Here is a 14,811-nt window from a genome sequence, read left to right as displayed (position 1 = left end):
AGGCAGGAGAATGCCAGTGAGGTTGTGGGAGAAGATGTAGAGATGAGATTTATTCTCTGCATTGTAAAATGAAACTTCCCCTGCCTCATAGTCCAGGAGAATCCCCACTGCCCGGGGTCTCTCACTCCCAGCCTGGCACTGGGAGGATCCTCAGAGCTGCATGGTTAGTACAGAAGAAAGGCAGGAGAGTGCCAGTGAGGGTGTGGGAGAAGGTGCAGGGATGAGATTTATTCTCTGCATTGTAAAATTAAACTTCCCCTGCCTCATAGTCCAGGAGAATCCCCACTGCCCAGGGTCTCTCACTCCCAGCCTGGCTCTGGGAGGATCCTCAGAGCTGCTTTATAAGTACAGAAGAAAGGCAGGAGAGCGCTAGTGAGGGTGTGGGAGAAGGTGTAGAGATGAGATTTATTCTCTGCATTGTAAAATGAAACTTCCCCTGCCTCATAGTCCAGGAGAATCACCACTGCCCGGGGTCTCTCACTCCCAGCCTGGCACTGGGAGGATCCTCAGAGCTGCTTTATAGTACAGAAGAAAGGCAGGAGAGTGCCAGTGAGGGTGTGGGAGAAGGTGTAGAGATGAGATTTATTCTCTGCATTGTAAAATGAAACTTCCCCTGCCTCATAGTCCAGGAGAATCCCCACTGCCCGGGGTCTCTCACTCCCAACCTGGCACTGGGAGGATCCTCAGAGCTGCTTTATAAGTACAGAAGAAAGGCAGGAGAGAGCCAGTGAGGGTGTGGGAGAAGGTGCAGAGATGAGATTTATTCTCTGCATTGTAAAATGAAACTTCCCCACCCTCATAGTCCAGGAGAATCCCCACTGCCCGGGGTCTCTCACTCCCAGCCTGGCACTGGGAGGATCCTCAGAGCTGCATGGTTAGTACAGAAGAAAGGCAGGAGAGTGCCAGTGAGGGTGTGGGAGAAGGTGCAGGGATGAGATTTATTCTCTGCATTGTAAAATTAAACTTCCCCTGCCTCATAGTCCAGGAGAATCCCCACTGCCCGGGTTCTCTCACTCCCAGCCTGGCACTGGGAGGATCCTCAGAGCTGCTTTATAAGTACAGAAGAAAGGCAGGAGAGTGCTAGTGAGGGTGTGGGAGAAGGTGTAGAGATGAGATTTATTCTCTGCATTGTAAAATGAAACTTCCCCTGCCTCATAGTCCAGGAGAATCACCACTGCCCGGGGTCTCTCACTCCCAGCCTGGCACTGGGAGGATCCTCAGAGCTGCTTTATAAGTACAGAAGAAAGGCAGGAGAGTGCCAGTGAGGGTGTGGGAGAAGGTGTAGAGATGAGATTTATTCTCTGCATTGTAAAATGAAACTTCCCCTGCCTCATAGTCCAGGAGAATCCCCACTGCCCGGGGTCTCTCACTCCCAACCTGGCACTGGGAGGATCCTCAGAGCTGCTTTATAAGTACAGAAGAAAGGCAGGAGAGAGCCAGTGAGGGTGTGGGAGAAGGTGCAGAGATGAGATTTATTCTCTGCATTGTAAAATGAAACTTCCCCACCCTCATAGTCCAGGAGAATCCCCACTGCCCGGGGTCTCTCACTCCCAGCCTGGCACTGGGAGGATCCTCAGAGCTGCTTTATAGGTACAGAAGAAAGGCAGGAGAGTGCCAGTGAGGGTGTGGGAGAAGGTGTAGAGATGAGATTTATTCTCTGCATTGTAAAATTAAACTGCCCCTGCCTCATAGTCCAGGAGAATCTCCACTGCCCGGGGTCTCTCACTCCCAGCCTGGCACTGGGAGAATCCTCAGAGCTGCTTTATAAGTACAGAAGAAAGGCAGGAGAGAGGGAGTGAGGGTGTGGGAGAAGGTGTAGAGATGAGATTTATTCTCTGCATTGTAAAATGAAACTTCCCCTGCCTCATAGTCCAGGAGAATCCCCACTGCCCGGGGTCTCTCACTCAGGGGGAGCTCGGTCCTGGGGGAGGTGAGGGCCCAGCATTTACCTCCATACCCCAGCCTCACTCCCCAGATTCCCTCCTCAGGTGATGGTGAGATCTCCCCCTCCCTCCTCACAGAGTCTCTGCACACCCCCAGCTCACAGTAACCCCCGTCCCCCACCCCCACCTCCCAGTAATGTCTCCCTGAGGTGAAGCCCTCACGCCCCAGCACACAGAGATAAGAATCAAATCTCCAGGGACTTGGGGGGAGGCTCTGCTTTCTCTCTCCCCATCTGACACTTTTCCCATCCTCAGACAGGAGGAGCCAGGGATTCGCAGTTTCAGGATCCAGAGTCACGTGCACTGCAGAGAGGAGGAGACATTAATAAACATGAACACACACTCCTCATTGGCTCCTCACACACCTCTAACCCCAATTGGTTCCCTATACCCCCCACCCCAGCTCAAATTCTCATTGGCTGCTCACTCTCTCACCCCTAAACCTCATTGGCTGCTTCCTGTGTCACTTACTTAGGCTATGAGAGGAGCTCCGTTATTGGTTGTCACTCACTGACAGGGCTCACCATACCAGTGATCCTATTGGCCGGCTGCTCTCCAGTATCTCCCATTGGACTGATTCCCCTGACATTAATCAGTGAAAGGGAGTTTCTAATTGGCTAATTCACTGCCGGGCTTCCTATAACTCACAGCCCCATTGGCCTCCTCTTCCCATTTATATTTCCTTTCCAGTGAAACCCCCTCCCCCCATGACCCCCCCTCAATAAAGGCAGGGGCAGTCCTTAGTATAAGGGGCGGGGTCTGTGTCACTCCCTGCATGCGCTCCTGCGGCAGGAAGTGCAGTAATTGCCCCGTGCGGCAGGAGGGAGCGGTGCTGGCGCTGGGGTCTGCACTGGGAGAAGCTGCACCGGCCACGCAGGTGGGAAGGAGAGGCAGAGAGCGGAAAGAGCGGGGCCAGCACAGAGCAAGGGGCAGAGGAGAGGGAAGGCTGCAGGGGCGGCAGATTCACAGCTGAGAGGGGGAAGGGGAGAGGGCTGGGGCATGCAGAGGGGGAGAGGGAGGATGATGTCAGATGGAAGGGGAGGGAGGGCTCGGGAATGGAGGGGAGGTGATAGTGATGGAGGAAGAGCCAGGGGAGGTCAGGAGGTTGTAGGGGCAGCAGCTTCACAGCTGAGGTAGGGGAAGGGGAGTGAGGGGCAGGGGATGGTGATAGTGATGGAGGAAGAGCCATGGCAGCTCAGGAGGCTGTAGGGGCAGCAGCTTCACAGCTGGAAATGCATAAGACTGAAGATACAGGGAGAGGAGGAGCCTGCATTTGGGGAGAGGAAGGAGGGAAGGGTTAAGGGCAGGGAATAAGGAAGCAGTGACAGTAATGGAGGAAACGACAGATGAGAGCCGAGAAGGCTGGGGGATGCAGAGGGGGAGGATGATTTCAGTTGGAGAGGGAGGATGATTTCAGTTGGAAGGGGAGTGAGGGCTAGGGAATGGAGGGACGGTGATAGTGATGGAGGAAGAGCCAGGGGAGCTCAGGAGGCTGTAGGGGCAGCAGCTTCACAGCTGAGGTAGGGGAAGGGGAGTGAGGGGCAGGGAATGGAGGGATGGTGATAGTGATGGAGGAAGAGCCAGGGGAGCTCAGGAGGCTGTAGGGACAGCAGATTCACAGCTGAGAAGGGGAGAGGGCTGGGGGATGCAGAGGTGGAGGGGGAGGTGAGGGAGGATGATTTCAGATGGAAGGGGAGTGAGGGCTGGGGAATGGAGGGACGGTGATAGTGATGGAGGAAGAGCCAGGGGAGCTCAGGAGGCTGTAGGGGCAGCAGCTTCACAGCTGAGAGTGGGAGCCTGTGGAAAAGAGACTGCAGAGGTTGGAAGGGGAAGAGGAGGAGAATGTTTAGATCAGGCTTGGAGGGGAGAGGGAGGAAGAGGGTAAAGATACTGCTGGTGTAGGAGGGAGGAGAGTGCTGGGGTTACCTATGCCCTGACTCTGCCTAGCAGGGGACCCATTGCATGAGCACCAAGGGCTCTGCCCCCGAGCCCTGAATCTCAGGTAACAGAGAACTGCCCTCTGCTTCCTGCCCCAACCCCTCCCCTCCCAGGAAGCAGGCAGGGGGCAGGAGGAGAAGGCTGAGGCTGGAGGAGACACTGCAGCAGCTCTCATTCATAGACTGGATCATTTGTATAATTAGTTATATCAGAGCAGTTACCTGCATATCTGCCACGATCCATCCACCAATCTGAATTAAAACAAAGAGAAACACAGGTCAGAGAAGAGAAATAAATACAGAGCTAGACAGAAATATATTTATCAGACTGTGAATAAAACTTACCCAGTCCTTCAGGGTGGGAAGAAACAGTAAGAAATAAAACGTCCATCAGAGAACTTGTGACATTTCCTCTGTTATAAAGAAAGAACTTGGCATTTTATATGCGCTAGAATAGAATCATAAACCAATATTTATACAAATGATAATTCTCTGTTGTTATGTACATCAGAGGTATAAACCCCCTAGAATTATTCATGTAGTAACACAGTAATGAGGGCAGAAAGGGACCCAATGGTCCATCCAGTCTGCCCAGCGAGCTTCTTATGGGAGTAGCTGCCGCTCCGTGCAGGTTACCCCCAAGCCTTATGTTAAAGGCAGTAATATTCACAATCCACACCCAGCAGCCGTCACACCCATAACAAAATTACTGCTAGCAACATTTTTACAGGGAGAGGAGCCGTCCTGGTGATTCAGACAATGCTGCTTGAACGTGCTTTGCGTTTGGACTTGGCCATAGAAGCCGTCCTGCGCTTTTCCCTAATGTCTGCGTATCAGGACCCCGGACCATAAAAGTCGGGCCCAGCATTGGTTGCTGTCTGAATCCAATTCCCCTCCCCCACTGTTGAAGTGGAGAGCGATGCTGCAGTTGCATCAGGATCAGGTCAGTTAATTGGCTAAGGGTAGTAATCCCCATGGCTTCTGCTAGGGGTCGCAGCTGCCCCTCCCTGCAGGTTACCCCTCCTTCTTAATTCCCAGCTCTAGCCTTTAGGGATCCACAGTATTTCCCCCCATGCCTTTTTAAATTTGTTTACTGGTTTTCTCTTCACCACCTCCTCCGGAAGGGCATTCCAGGCATCCACCACCCTCTCCATGAAGAAATATTTTGCGGCGGTGGAGGGTCATTTTTTGGTGCGTGAGGATGGTTCTCCTCTGACACATTTTCAATTTGCCAGGGTCCTTATGCTGGTGATTCAGAGGTTGGGCTGGAATGCAGGGGCGTACAAAATGCATTCATTCCATCTGAGGGCAGCCACGAGCACAGCTGAGTCTGGCCTGTCTGTGGACAAGATCCGTCAGATTGGGAGGTGGGGTTTGGGAACATTTTCATCCTATATTTGACAGGAGATATAGGGGAGGGGATGGACAAAGTTTTAATAATTGTCGTGCTTTGTTTTTCAGGATGTCGAGTGGGCGAGGTTGAGAAGGGGTGTGCCTGGGTCATAGGCCAGTCCTTTGTGCACTGGGCCCATAAGTTAGGCAATGTCGAGGCTGTTTGGTGAACATTTGGGCCTGTCTGGAGAAGGGCAGAGAGTTTGTTAGATGGCAAGAGATGGGGCCGCCTAATTCCAGCCATCATGGATCAAGGAGCTGACACGAGCCGGAGGTACTGGTGAAGGTGATTCATTTAGGTGGGAATGATTTAGGGTAATGGTCCTGTCATGAATTCATTGGAGCGGCAAGGAAAGACTGGGCCTATTGGATGAATAGTTTAGTGGAAACCAAGTTTGGTTGGTCAGACAGAGAGGGTTAACTTAAGCTTAGGCATTTATCTATTTGGGTGCATGGATTGTGTCACCAGGGGGGTTTAGGGTAAGAACATAAGAAAATGCCATACTGGGTCAGACCAAGGGTCCATCAAGCCCAGCATCAAAGTGACACTCTTGTCGCTGGATGTCTGTTCAGGGTTGTTTTGATAAGATTTATTCTCACATCTGTCGGAGGAGGGGATAGATTTTCTCAATAACACTTAGAGAGGCTTTGGAAAGTTTTTTAGGTGAGGGCATGGGCCGCAGTGGGGGTACAGGGGTGACTGGTATCCCCCTTGTTTGCGGTGGTAAACCCGAGCCAAGTTATTACAGCGCAAACATCAAATGTGCTGGCTGGGGGCTTAACCCCTGAGAAATGTGCAGCTGGGGGCTTGACCTCTGAGAAATGTGCAGCTGGGGGGCTGATACACAGGGCAGCTTGAGAGCAGTGAGGTCAGTGTCCGAGCAGCTGGGCCTCTACGGCTGGAGGGGGGAGAGAGGACCCGATTTGGCAGAGGTGGACTGGAAGGGATTGAACCTCACAACGCTGGGGTGTGACATTGTGGGGGGCTCGTGTGTGACAGAGTAGGGGTACTGAAGTTTGTAAGGCTCGGGTTACTGTTTGGGTTATTAAACTGCAGCCTTTTGTTAATCCAATCTATGCGCTGTGTGATTTGTGCGTTGGGTGTGAGAGGGGAGGTCACAGAAGTCCTGCATTCCCACGTTAGAGGTTACCTCACTCTCCGCACGGTGTTTGCTAGTCTGGGGGAGGGGGGATGGTGGGGGTAAGAGTTTTGTGAGAGCGGGTGGGAGGAAGCCTTGGATTACAACAGTAACCGAAGGGGAAACAGGAGGTGTCCCCCCCCCCCCCCCCGACACATTTTACTATAAGGGCGGTGCTTGGCAGGAGGGGGGGCTGCATGGCTCGTCCCACTGGGACAATGTTCATATAATGGGGCAGGGGGTGGACATCAGGCCACTGCCCACAAATGACATTTTCTTTTACATTTTTACTGTGCTACTTACCTGGATATCTTTTGAAGATATTCAGATAAATAGCAAGTTATTCAGCCACACAACATCAGATAACTCAGGCCTGGACGGAAGCAGGTCTAAAGTTATGCGGCTAAGTCAGCAGGGATAGTACAGAATCAGCTAACGTAGCGGGATAATGAAACCCTCCCAGAAATGCCAGGGTGTATGGAGCCCAGAATCCGTCTCTGACACTGCCAGTCTGGGGCACAGGTACCCGGCAGACCCCCAATGGCTGATGCATTTCTTGTATCTCACCCCCAGGGATAAGCACCGGCTTTCCCCGAGTCCACCTGGCTAATAACTCTTTATGGACTTTTCCTTCAGGGACTTCTCCAATCCTTTTCTGAAATCCAAATGCTCTGGCAACAGATTCCATCGCTTGGTTGTGCCCTGAGTGAAAAATCCTTCCTAGGACTTGTTTTAAATCTGCCACTTGCTACTATCATGGGGTGCCCTCTAGTCCTAGTGAAATTTCAAAGGGTAAATAACCGTTCCCTATTTACCCGTTCCACCCCACTGTGACTTATAAATCCCAATCATATCCCCTTCTCTGTCTTCTCTTCCTCTACAAGTCCCTCTATAGAATATACTGAGAGAGCTCAGAGATTTACATTTAAAATGTGTTGCATAGGGCAGGCTTTGCAATATGAAATGTTAGCAAATGTAAGCGAAAGTGACAGAATAAATAAGAAATCGGGAAAGACGGGAGAGAATGGGATCAGGAGCACAAACAGAGGAAGGGGAAGAGAGGAGCAATCTCTCATCTGTACAGACAGATTGCAGATCTGCATCTGAGAAACTCCACATTCTGACTGCTAATGCGATAAGGCGATAACAAAAGCCAGAAGAATGCTGGGATGCATAGAGAGAGCAATATCGAGTAAGAAAAGGGAAGTGATTATCCCCTTGTACAGGTCCTTGGTGAGGCCTCACCTGGAGTACTGTGTTCAGTTCTGGAGACCGTATCTACAAAGAGACAGAGACAAGATGGAAGCGGTACAGAGAAGGGCGACCAGGAAGGTGGAGGGTCTTTTCTCCAAATAAATAAATAAATAAAAAACCCCAAACAAAAAAATAAAAACAGGGGTGGGTAAGAGTATGGGGCAAGGCTGTGGCCTGCTTGTTACAGCGGTTGCTACCCCTAATTGAGCTGGATGTCACTTGGATGCAGATACGGCGCTGCTCTCTAAATTGGTGGTGGGGTGGAGGGGAATTAGGGCTGGAGGGTACTGGAAGCCAATAGTAACAGGTGGGAGAGAAAAAAAGGGGGAAAAAATGGATAAAGTGCGTAGCTTGCTGGGCAGACTAGATGGGCCGTTTAGTCGTCTTCTGCCGTCATTTCTATGTTTCTATGTTTATGTTTCTATGTAATGATTTAATGCAAAGAAATAAAGCAAATGTAAGAGAGAGAGAGAGATTCTTCTACCTCCAAAGCTTGTGATCACTTTCTTCAATTGCTGAGGGTATCTCAGTGGGAAATCCAATCTCAGGTCAGTAGAAACAGCTTCTGGTTCTGGAAACTGAATGTTCTGACACCTACAGGTAAGAGAGTCACTGGGATTATTCTGGGAGATGTTCACCCCCAGGGGATAGAGATGGGACAGGGGAATTGAGTGAGTCACTGGGATTATTCTGGGAGATGTTCACCCCCAGGGGATAGACATGGGACAGGGGGAGAGAGTGAGTTGCTGGGATTATTCTGGAAGATGTTCAATGCCAGGAGAAAGAGATGGGATAGGTGGAGGGAGTGAGATGCTGGGATTATTCTGGGAGATGTTCAACCCTGTGGGACAGAAATGGGACAGGTGGAGGGAGTGAATTTCTGGGACTATTCTGGGAGATGTTCACCCACAGGAGATAGAGATGGGACAGGTGGAGGGAATGAGTTGTACAGGAAAATTGGTTCTTATCTGCTAATTTTTGTTCCTGTAGTCCCACAGATCAGTCCAGACTCCTGGGATTTGCCTCCTTTCCATCAGATGGAGACAGCGAGACACTTTACAGGCACTGCCTCTTAAACCGGTGTGCCACCTCAGCTCCTCAGTATTACTCAGTACCCAAGCCTAAAATATCTAACAAAACTTCTAATAAATGAACTCTAGAATTTGCCCCAGAATAAGCAGTAGAATAGATGAAAATTAATAAATTGATAACGAAATTTGGAACTTTTCTTGAAAAGACTAATGGGGAACCTATGCCATTCTTCATATTCTCCAGAATCATTATGGTAAACAAAATCAAGCGGACTCTCCAAACCTTCCCTCCACAAATGGGTGGGACTCTGGACTGATCTGTGATACAATAGGAATGAAAATTAGCAGGTAAGAACCAATTTTCCTTTCCCTGTACCTACCCAGATCACTCCAGACTCCTGGGATGTGCCAACGCTTCTCTAACTGGAGTGGGACTGGGAGAGTCCTGCACAAAGTACACCTTCACCGAAATTTCCAATGTCTGAGGACAGGACATCCAATCAGTAGTGTCTGGCAAAGGATTGCAAAGGCTTCCAAGCAGCCACCATGCAAATCTCTTGTGACACTCGCTGATATTCTCCCCAGGAAGCTGCCTGGGAACGAGTAGAATGAGCCTTTAACCCCTCCAGGCCGGGTCGACGGCAGCATATATATGCAGAACCAATAGTATCCTTCAATGAACATGATATTTACTTATTTATTTTATTTAAGTTCTTTTACTATACCGATACTCAAGACAAGGTCTTATCGTACCGGTTTACAATAGAACAGGGGGAAACCAATTAACAACTAAATAGAAGGTAAAAGTTACATCAAACAGGGAGCGAAAACATGGGAGCTGGAGGACAGGAAAGATTTTATAAATGATAACAACTGGAGAGTGATAAAATAGTCAATGAAAAACAATAGAGTAGAGAGACATAATCAGCTAGATTGCGCTCGGCTGTAGGTTTACCTTAGGCAATTATTCACATATCTTGTGGACGGAGGAAACAAGGGGAGGTAAGCAGGGGGGGTGGCGGCGGGGTAGGGACTAAGACAGGGGGGGGGGAGTAAGGGATGAGGTCAGAGGGTGAGAGTCAATGTGGTTGATAAAGATTCCTTCAACGGTAAGCTTGTGTGAACAGCCAGGTTTTCAGTTTCTTTCTGAATGAGAGATGGCATTGTTCCTGGCGTATATCTGGGGGAAGCGAATTCCAATGGAGCGGACCCGCAGTCGAAAGTGCTCGCTTATGAATGGAGTTGTGGACCGAGGATTTGTTAGGGGGGGCCTTGAGAGAGCCTTTGTAGACGGATCTGATCGGCCTTACGGACGTATGTAGTTCGAGAGGGATGGAGAGTTGGAGTGTGGATTGCTGGTATATGGATTTGTGTATGATGGTGAGAGTCTTGAATAGTATTCTATATTGGATGGGAAGCCAATGTAGGATTTTTAGAATAGGTGTGATGTGGTCCTTACGATGTGTGTTTGTAAGGATCCTGGCCGCTGCGTTTTGCAGCATCTGTAGAGGTTTAGTAGAAGAGGCGGGAAGACCGAGTAGTAGAGCATTGCAATAGTCGATCTTTGAAAACAGTATGGCTTGCAGCACTGAACGGAAATCCTGGAAGTGTAAGAGCGGTCTTAGCTTCTTCAGGACCTGTAGCTTAAAGAAGCATTCTTTAGTTGTAGTGTTAATGAACATTTTGAAATTCATTCTAGAGTCAAGGGTGGCCCCAAGGTCTCTAACCTGGCTAGCTAGTGGAATAGTTGCATTATTGGCGAAGGGGTTGTTATCGCTAGGGGAGATAATCAGGAGTTCCGTTTTGGACGTATTAAGGACCAGGTTGAGACTCGAGAGAAGAAGGTTGATGGCATGTAAGCATCTGTTCCAAAAATTTAGATTAGAGGAGATGGTGTCCGAGATGGGGATTATGATTTGAACATCATCCGCGTATATAAAATGGGTAAGGTTGAGGCTGTTTAGTAGCTGGCATAGAGGGAGTAGATATATATTGAACAGTGTAGGGGAAAGTGAAGAACCCTGTGGTACTCCTTGTTTTGAAGGTATGGGGTGGGATTCTTTGTCATTAATTTTAACTTTGTAGTGCCTGTTGTTCAGAAAAGATTTGAACCAGAGCAGTGCAGAGCCAGAGATGCCTATTTCCTTTAGACGGTTGATGAGGATGGAATGGTTAACCGTGTCGAATGCCGCAGAGATATCGAGTAGAGCTAGCAGGTATGATTGTCCCTTGTCAAGGCCCATCAGGATGTTGTCAGTTAAAGAAAGAAGGAGGGATTCTATGTTAAGGCGTTTCCTGAAACCGAATTGAGAAGGGGAGAGAATGTTGTGAGAGTCCAGGTAGTCTGTGAGTCGGATGTTGACCAGCTTTTCCATTAGCTTGGCTATAAAAGGTAGGTTTGCAATGGGGCGGAAATTTACAGGGTTAGCTGGGTCCAGGTTAGGGTTTTTTTAGTAAGGGTTTCAGGGAAGCAATTTTTAAAGAGTCAGGGACAGATCCTTGATTGAGGGAGCAATTTATAATGTCAGCCAGAGGTTTAGCAATGGTGTTAGGAATGGTGAGAAGTAATTTGGTCGGTATTTGGTCCAATGGGTGTGAAGAAACGCTTACAAAGGAACCTTATACGCCCCACCAATCAAAACCACCCTAAGAAAACGCGCCATCTCTACAGCTGGCCCCACCATTTGGAACTCGCTACCTCCGGAGCTACGTCAAGAACCTTGTACCCAATCTTTTAAGAAACACCTCAAAACTTGGCTCTTTAGAAAAGTGTTCCCGGAGTCTCAAGAACACTCAGACACGGGTCAAAGGACATAACTGGACATCAGAGAGCCACACTCTCGTCCCTGACCACCTTCACTAGTCCACCTTAGCAAGTGTCAATGCCACTCCTCCCCTCTCTCTTCTATCCCTTTTCTCATCCTACCCTTACCTTCCCGTCCTCCCCCATCCTTAAACGCTTTTAGATTACGCCTATCAGCTACAACACCACTACGGCACTGTTGCTCTATCTAAATGTGCCTTTGTTCTTTGTCACACTCATATTGGGTTTAGTCTTGAAGACTGCTTGTCTGTTTGATTTGTTGATTTTTACTTTTTTACTCTTTACTTATAATGTTTTCTTATAATGTTACTCATAAAGTTATTTGTTTATGACAACTTGTTTCAATGTAACGCCACAGCTGCGATTGTTCAGTTTTAATGGAAACCGATCTGATTTGATATCTTCTTTCAAGAATGTCGGTATATAAGAATTATAAATAAATAAATAAATAAATAAGAAGGTTTCATTTTCTTGATTATCGATTCGATTTCCAGGGATGATGTAGGTTCAAGAGATTCTAGTTTCTGTTCGTGGATGTAGTGGATATAGTGGATATAATTTCTGTAGTGGATATAGTTTCTGTTTGTGGATGTAGTGGATATAGTGGCCTTTGAAACTTTCAGTTCTTTTTTTGTACCACTCCATAGCATAAAAAGGTGATCCAATAACCTGAAACTGTTTGTGACCTCAAGATACTGCAACAAGGCCCTTCTGACATCCAGACATCTTAATTCCTTTGCATGAGACTTAGCACTCTCCAAATTTGAAAAGGCCGGGAGCTCCACTGTCTGACGTAATTGTAACACTGGAACGACCTTTGGCAAAAAAGACGAGAGCATCCTCAGAGAGACTCCGGAAACCAAAATCCTCAAAAATTGTTCCATACATAATAGGGCTTGAAGATCAGAAACCCTTCTGGCTGAACAAATCCCCACCAAGAAAACCACCTTCAAAGTCAGATCTTATATGATAGCCCTCTTAAGAGGCTCAAACGGTGCTTCACACATACACTTGAGGACCAAGTTAAGGCTCCAAAAAGGACATATTTTACAAACCATGGGGTCACAAATGATTCACCCCTGGAGGAAATGTACCACATCCGGATGTGCAGCCAGAGTTGTTCCATGAGCCTTGCCCCGCAAGCAGACTGAGGCTGATGCCTGCACACTCAGGGAACAAAAGGACAAACCTTTCGACAGGTCTCTCTGCAAAAAGGCTAGAATCTGCAACTGATACTCAATGAGGATCAACCTCCTGATCCATACACCAAGACTCGAAGATTCTCCAAACCCGGACATACGCCAAAGAAGTAGAGGTTTTGTGAGCTCGCATCAGACTAGAAATAACATCCTCTGGATATCCTTTCTTTCTTAATTGCCCCCTTTCAAAATCTAAGCCACAAGACAAAAGAAATCCGCTTGATCTAAAAATATAGGGCTCTGCTGCAGAAGATTTGAAAGATGGCCACGCCTCAGGGGGCTGTGCAGTTCTAGATTAACCAGGTCCGCAAATCAAGGCCTTCATGGCCCCTACGGAGCCATGACAATCACCTTTCCTGGGTGGACCTCTATTCTCCTTACAACCTTACCCTCCAGAGGCCATGGAGGAAACACATAGATCAGAACTTCTTGTGGCCTAGGAAGCACCAGGGCATCAACCTTTTCCACTTTGTGTTCTCTTCTGCGACTGAAGAAACATGGTGCCTTGACATTCCTCTGGGTTGACATCAAATCCATGTGAGGCATGCCCCAACTGTAAGAAATGATGGTCATCGCTTCCTGTAATAGTGTTATGTTTGTGATAAGGTTGTGGACCCTTGGTCGTTGTGGCGATGACTCCTCCCACAGGGAGAGGCCCTGTGGGGAACCGCAGCGATAGGCTGGACTCTTAGTAAGCGGACACAGGAGAAAGAAGCGTTTATTGTACAGCAAATAGATACTGTCCGAGGAGCAGACAGCTCTTGTAGAGTTGAGTAACCTCTGATGATGAAGATGTTGTTGTGTAGCTCTCACCCTTAGGCTGGAGTCTTGGGTCCGGTAGTGGTCCGCAGAGTGGGGTAGGCCATGAACCCTGTTCCAGTGCAAGTAGATGATGAAGGTAGATCCGGTAGTGGTCCACAGAATGGAGTACGCCAAGAATCTAGTTCAGAGTGAAGCGAGATAGAAAGTCCAAGTGTAGAGGTACACACAGAGTTGGCAATGCTGTAAGCTATAAAGCCGTGGCAATGGTTCCCAGGAAGACAGGACTAGAAAGGCCCTTGAGGAGCGAGTACCTTGGCTTCCTTCACGGCAGAAAATCTGGAGAGAAAAGAACAGGTAGAACCCCCGAGGAGTGGGTGTCCTAGGTGAGTCGTGTGGAGCAGAAAGGCCCCCGAGGAGCGGGTGCCCAGAGCTCCCTGAATAGCAAGCAATACTAGAATGTAGCAAGTGGAGCTTCAAGCGGGCAGCTTGGAAGCGGTCAGAGTAGCTGGAGCGTAGCGGAAGGCAATTCTGAACTAGGTCCGAATCTGTCTGCTTGCCAACTCATAGGTGAGCAGTAAGAGGGAATTTAAATAACCCTCCCAATGATGATGTCATCTAAAGGGCTGGCCCAGGGTTCCCTCCCTGGGCCCTTTAAATTTCTTCTATGTGGTGCACGCTAGAGACCGCCAGGGGGCGGGGCTTGAAGTCGGCTGCAGCGTTCCTGCCGTGGATTGAGGCCTCTGGCCAGGAAGGAGGAGGAGTGCAGCATGCTGCGGGCAGCTCCTGCAGCCCGCAGTGGAACGGAGCATCGGCGGGAGGGCACGTGACCGGTGTAACAGTGTTGCGTCCGTCGGTCTTTGACGGCTACGCCCCTCTTGCCTCACCTTATTTTCGGCTCCTCCCGCTCACCTAGGGTTAGTGGCTACCGCCGTGTCTGCAACCCGCTCTCTCCGGCATCCCCGGAACGGCTATGGCGCTGCCTCCCGCCATGTTCTCTTCAAGGGCCTACTAGGGTGCGCGTACGCCACCCACATCTTTATTCAAGCCTTGGCACGAACCTTGGGGGCGTCCCCCTCAAGTGACATCACACCATCCTGGTATTTATGCCTGTTCCATTTGCTAGCTTGTTGAATTAGCAAGGATTGGTCTAAGATTCATCTCGGCCTGTCTAAGCTACTCTGCCGTTTCCGGATTCCCACTGGAAGACTGCGTGCCCTTCAGGGTTGTTAACCTGGCTACCCGCTTCTCAGGGGCCCCTTTGCTTCTTTCAGGTATCTTAACAGGAGCTGGTACTCGCTCCTCGAGGGCCTACGTTTCCTACCTCAGTACC

General features: G+C 49.2%; 1 long non-coding RNA gene across 1 annotated transcript; it reads right to left on the bottom strand.

Annotated features, from left to right (window-relative positions):
- Positions 1-4,103: 4,103 nt before the first annotated feature.
- Positions 4,104-8,234, bottom strand: LOC115082469. Its single transcript, XR_003854176.1, has 3 exons — positions 8,150-8,234; positions 4,226-4,231; positions 4,104-4,132 (listed from the first exon to the last, which is right to left on the bottom strand). It is a non-coding gene; the product is annotated as an uncharacterized LOC115082469 (long non-coding RNA).
- Positions 8,235-14,811: the final 6,577 nt, after the last annotated feature.

The sequence above is a fragment of the Rhinatrema bivittatum genome, unplaced genomic scaffold (assembly GCF_901001135.1).
Source record: "Rhinatrema bivittatum unplaced genomic scaffold, aRhiBiv1.1, whole genome shotgun sequence".
Classification (NCBI taxonomy): domain Eukaryota; kingdom Metazoa; phylum Chordata; class Amphibia; order Gymnophiona; family Rhinatrematidae; genus Rhinatrema; species Rhinatrema bivittatum.
The sequence above is the reverse complement of the archived record's forward strand: the minus strand, read 5'-3'. Positions and strand labels throughout refer to the sequence as shown.